The following is a 6,325-nucleotide window of genomic DNA, read 5'->3' on the forward strand; positions in this document are numbered from 1 at the left end:
TAATTTTAAATTTTAAGATTTTAAGAATTTAAGAATAAGTTTGTAATACTGAAATTGTTTTTGGGTATTGAGTTTGTTGTAAGATTCTTAGGATCAAACTTTTACTCACATCTTATTTTCTATTTTGTGCTTTTTAGATTAATAGTTTATCTCCATAAATTTTCACTTAGTAATCTCCTCATTGTGTCTCACACTAACATTCATTTCTGGGCTTTTTTCATACTAAACTTACCAATAAAATAGTTATTTTATAAAGCATCTTCAATAAAATTAATTAGGAAAAATATTCAAGTTTGACAAATACTGCTTTGATATTGTCCATTGCTACTGATGCAAAGACTGCTGTCCGTTTTGTATGCTTCTATGTAATATGCCTCATAATTGTGTTTGTATGATTAGTTTTATTTCTAAACATTGATTTTACCCTTTGTCATTGATTATCATAATTACTTTATTGTCTTCTATATAATATCTTTTAAAATTCTAGAATGTTCTGCATCATCTTTTAAACAAATTATAGAAATTGATAAATAATCACCTATATTCTCATTTATTCATTTCTACAATGATATTTTATGACACATGTACAGGTTTTCATATAAATAGTCCACTAAGATATAGATGTGCATATATTTTTATGTTATTAGGCATTAAATGAAGGTCCTATGTGACAGAGATATCTTTCTGTTGGTCTATCATCAGTTTTAAAATATAACTTTTATTTTTAAGTTTTTTTTATTCCAATCCCTCCATCTAAGTTGTCTATTCAACTTATTTTACTTACATTATCTCTTTTGTGCTATTAAATGTATGGACTTTCTTTATTAAGAATACATTCACTATAGTATACTACACTTTAGTATATGTCTTTGATTTTTTTTTCCCCTGTAGTATATTTCTTCCAAAATCACACTTTTCAATGGCTTTTGGTGGCCAATTAAAAATAATGTGTTTTCTTGCCATTGATAAATTTTGGTAGTTTATAGATTCTGCAGCAACTATCTGCACTGTGTTGTGAAGGCATGCTGCAGTTGTCTTCTCATTTCTGGAACAAACATGTGACCATATGCAGCTTATGGAAGTAAGACATTTATTTTAGCTTAGAGTCTCTAGGAGAAGTTTAGCAATGGCAAGACAGGCATGGAAGAACAGGGGCTGGACACAATATCTTGCTATAGCAGGTGGAAAGTAGCAGCTATTTATCACTGGCAAGCTACACTAATAAATTCCCAGGTCTTCCCAGATTAACATACATTTTTCAGCAAAGCTCTACCTCATAAGTTGCCATAGACATATGTCCATCACATGGTGCATACAAAATGCTTTCTATTCATCTTTGTAAGTAACAACAGTCTTTAAAAAATCCAAAAAATATTCAAAAAGCTAAGGTCCAAAGTCTCTTCTTAAAACCATGACAGACTCTTAACTTTGAGCATTTAATCTCAAAGGAAAGGTTAAATATTTATTTTTATTATTATTATTATTGTTATATTTTTGAGTGAGAGACAGAAAGAGAGAATGGGGGTACCAGGGCCATTTAGCCACTGTGAACAAACTCAGATGTGTGTGCCCTCTTGTAAGCATGTGTGACATTGCACACTTGCATCACTTTTGTGTCTGGCTACTATGTGGGATCTGGAAACTTCAATATGCTTTATAAGGCTTCATAAAGCAAATGCCTTAGCTGTTAAAGCATTTCTCAAACCCAAGGTTAAAAATCTTTTAGCACATAGGGGTTCAGTAAATATTCTCATTGCTTAAAGAAGGCATATCAAGGAAACATTAGACCAATACAACATTGAAAACAGGCAGGGCAAACATTAAATTCTTCAGCCTCATGTCTGAAATCTGGGATCTGCAAAGAAATCTCTCCATGTAGTTTTCCTCCTCGAATCCTGATTGCCTATTTGTGGGGAACATTCATCCTTACTAGACAGGCGGCTCTCTTTAGCAGCTGTCCCATATGCCTTGTATCTCCAAAATCCCTGGCTCTCCACTTTAACCCATTATTAATCTTGGTTATCCCATGCCATGGACTCTCATGGCTTCCATACAGTGACTATAACTCTGTTCCACATTGCCTAGGGGCTCTCCTCAAAAAACCGTGTTGTAAATCCAATGACCCTATTGTTTCTGTATTTGTCATACTTCTAAAATGAGTAACAAGTGAGCTACCAAATTTATTTTTCTTTCTTATTTATTTATTTATTTATTTTTAAAATTTTTATTAACATTTTCCATGATTATAAAATATATCCCATGGTAATTGCCTCCCTCCCCACCCCCACACTTTCCCATTTGAAATTCCATTCTCCAAATTTATTTTTCAAGTGAGGAGATAAAGCCAACTTAGAAGAGTGAGGAATTCCTTCTGCATTATTCCTTCATTGCGAAACAGCCTCCCATTGTATCAATACAAGCTGCTTGTCCATCCAGGTGATCTCTTCAATAACCACAGCTGTTGGTTGTCATCTCAGGAAAATGGGACCTAAGATTTTCAATTCCCCTTCATTGTTCTTTGTGCCTATTTTTCATATTTCCTATCATTCTGTGCCATGTTTTCCCTCCACAAATACCTCAGGCCATTGCTTTTATATTCAACTTTACTCAAGTTTTCAAGACATGAGAAGAACACAGTTTCTAGCCCAGTTCTGACAAAGTTCTCTTTCCCCTCTGAGACAGCATAAGCCAAGCATTATTAATAGTCCGTAGTTCTCTGGGCATTTTAAATCCCTCAAGCCCTCACAAAAATGTCCTATCAATATCTACTTACAACACAGCAAGGCTTCTTTAGTATAAAGTTACAACATCTTCCATTTCTCCTGAAAACCAGCTCCAAAACTAAAACCCACATGGTCACGTTCATCACAGCAAGGGACACACTGCTTGGTACCAATTTTCTATTGCAGTTACCATTTCAGTGCTGAGATAAAGTACCTAACCAGAAGCAGCTTCTGGCTTAAGAGGAAATCCCATCATGGCAGTACAATAAGAGCAGAGAAAAATCTGAGTATCATATGTTGTCACAGCAGCAAGAACGAAGTAGGTATCACTAGCAAGCTGGGATAATATACATCAAGGTCCATTCCCAGTGATAAACCTCCTCAAGCAAGATTCTAACACCCAAATTACCACCAGCTGAGAACCAAGCATTCACAGCACATGAAACTCTGGAGGACTTCTCACATTCAACCAAAACAGTCTTTCCATCCATGAGAAATCCTTAGTAGAGACATACTTATCAGATATGGCAATAGTGTCTTCAACTACTGTTCCCTGCTTTAGGTTTTTTCTGCAATTAGAGCCCAGCAATTATTTTCAAAGTTCTTACATAGAAGGATATATACATATACATATATATATATCAACATAGGTCTTTTATGTCATAGCCTTTTAAATTATAGAATGAGGCCCTCAGACAGAGTCGATAATAAGTGTGCATGTTGCAAAAATCAGTTTTAGCAACAATAGAAGATTTCTGAATGTGCAATGAACAAAATTTAATTCATGTAAAAAGATGCACATTGAAGATATTCTATCCTGATACACCAAATATTCCACCAACATATAGAAATAGGCATGTGCATTTTTATCATTTTTATGCTACTTTTCATGATAAATTGTAAAATTATAACATACCAAATAATTGTTTTTAAATATATTTATGATTTAGTATCATAGGTTGAGTTTACATCTATTTGTATATTTGTATATCATAAATAACATAGAAGTTTCTCTGGCAAAAAGGAAATGCCATTGGAAAAAATTTAATACATTCTACTTTATAATAAACATAAATTGATTGGGATGTAACAGAAATTCACCATCCAGATATTCACTTATTAATCTTTGAATAGCAAAAGAACACACATGAGAAATGGCCAGCACTTGAAGATCCTTCTCAAGAAAATACTGGCTCAATTAATGATAAGATATATTCTGCTCTGTTACTATAATGGCTCATTAATATAACAACAACATATATAATAATTATATTATATATAATAATATTAATATATAATAATATATTAATAGAATAACAACATATATGTGTACAAATATATTCATACCAATATTCTCCTGATCCCCAACCTTCCTTTTAGCATGGTATTCATTCTATAGTTAAATTTCCCTAGAAGAAACATTAAACACCTCAGGTGTAACAAAGCTCTACCTATATTGAAGGCTGTCCAGAAAGCAGGAAGAGTAAGATTAAAGAAAGTATAAAGAAATTCATCAGTTTATTTGACATTGTCCTGAACGTTTAGAAAATATCTTTAAGAATATGTACATTTGTAATTTCTTTTCAGAGGACACAAGTAGTTACTTTTTGTTTTTTGGGTTTTTTTTGTTTGTTTGTTTGTTTTTTCAAGGTAGCTCTCACTCAATCTAGCCCAGGCTGACCTGGAATTCACTCTGTAATCTCAGGGTGGCCTAGAATTCACATCAATACTAGTACCTCAGCCTTCCTGGTGCTGGGAGGTAAAAGGGTATGCCACTAGGCCCAGCTAAGATGCTAATTTTAAAGTATCAGCCTGAAATTCGGGACACATCCTGTCAGCTATAAAGGACTTATTTGTTTTCCTAGTGATCACAGGCACTAGAAGATAAGGTGGCAGCAAGGTCCCCAGCAGGAAAGCCAGCTGCTTCACAAAGAGCACACCCAGAGGAATTCATAGGTGAGTTGATTAATCAACACGATTTGCCTGTGGTTTTCTAGAATGACTTCCTGTTATCATAAATGCAGTCAATGATTTATTCATTATCGAGAAAATGGTACATTTATTTTATTTAAGTTCCTCTTTGCCCACGGAATTCTCTTGTCTTTACTGAGTTTACAAGCCATATTATCTTATTTTCTTAGAAACTGTGTAATCAAAAATCAAAATTACCAGGCTGGAGGGATGGCTTAGCAGTTAAGGCACTTGCCTAAAAAGCCAAGGGACCAAATTTGATTTCCTAGGACACATGTAAGCCAGATGCACAAGGTAGTGAATGCATCTGGAGTTCCTATGCAATGGCTAAAAGCCCTGGCATGCCCATTCTCTCCCTCTGTCTCTACTTTTGCCTCTCTCTGAAGTAAATAAAATAAACTTAAAAATAAATCAAAATTACCAATTACAGTACATAATTTGTTTGGGATTTTCAGTATATCATTACCTACTCAAGAAGTGAAATGGGAATATAGCTAAATTTACATGGTTTAGCTTTGGTTAGCTTTAATTCTGAAAATTCAAGAACAAAACATTAAAGTTTATATCCACAACCACTAAACCAGGATTTGGAAAATATTTTTCCTTTAAAAATCATTTATCCAGGTGTGGTGGTGCACACCTTTAATCCTAGCACTTGGGAGGCAGAGGTAGGAGGATTGATGTAAATTTGAGGGCAACCTGAGACTACACAGTAAATTCCAGGTCAGCCTGCGCTAGAAGGAGTTCATACCTCAAGCCCCCCATTCCCCCCCCAAAAAAAACATTTAAACTTTGCTGAGAGATGGTGAGATATCTCAGTGGGCAAAGACACTTATTTGCAAAGCCTGATGGCCTAGGTTTGATTCCCTGGTACCCATGTAAAACCAGATGTACAAAGTGCTACATGCATCTAGAGTTTATTTGCAGTGGTGAGATGCCCTTACGTACCCATATTTTCTCTCTCGCTCGCTCCCTTTATCTCTCCATCTCCTTCTTTCTCTGTGCTTGCAAATAAATACATGAAAGCATTTGTAAAAGTCATTGAAACTTGACCATTGATGAAAATGTGACCAAAACATGACTCATTCTCAAACCTGAGACTAGCCCAAAGATTCGTTTTCTCTTCCAAACATAATTTACAAAATAACAAGTAAGTGACTTGACTAGAATTTAATTAATTCTTCCTATACTCACATCAATTCTCTTTATTTTGCCCAAAGCAGAGGTAATTAATTAAGATAAAAATAATATGAGATCAGAGGCAATTAAAATAGTATAATTTTTCCTTAATTAAGTCTCTCAACTTGGCAGTATATCATTTTGGCACTTTTTTCATATAGAGCTGAACAAATTGTCATATAGCTTCAGAAAGCATTTCTGAGCTTTATCTGTGTTCATGAATGTACTACAGAAATACACCTTTGTCAATATAGTGCAATTTTATGCCTTTGAATAAATATTATTAACTAATTATCAAACAATACAAGCAAAACTAAAGCATTATTTTTTCAAGAAGTAAACAAATATGAATACATTTTTTGCTTGGACAGTTGAAGCCCCTCATGTTTGAAATGACTTGCATCCTCATTCAAACAGATGGCATGTTTACATTCTCCAAGTGTTAGCACCTC

Source organism: Jaculus jaculus, chromosome 3, assembly GCF_020740685.1.
Source record: "Jaculus jaculus isolate mJacJac1 chromosome 3, mJacJac1.mat.Y.cur, whole genome shotgun sequence".
NCBI classification, from domain to species: Eukaryota; Metazoa; Chordata; class Mammalia; order Rodentia; family Dipodidae; genus Jaculus; species Jaculus jaculus.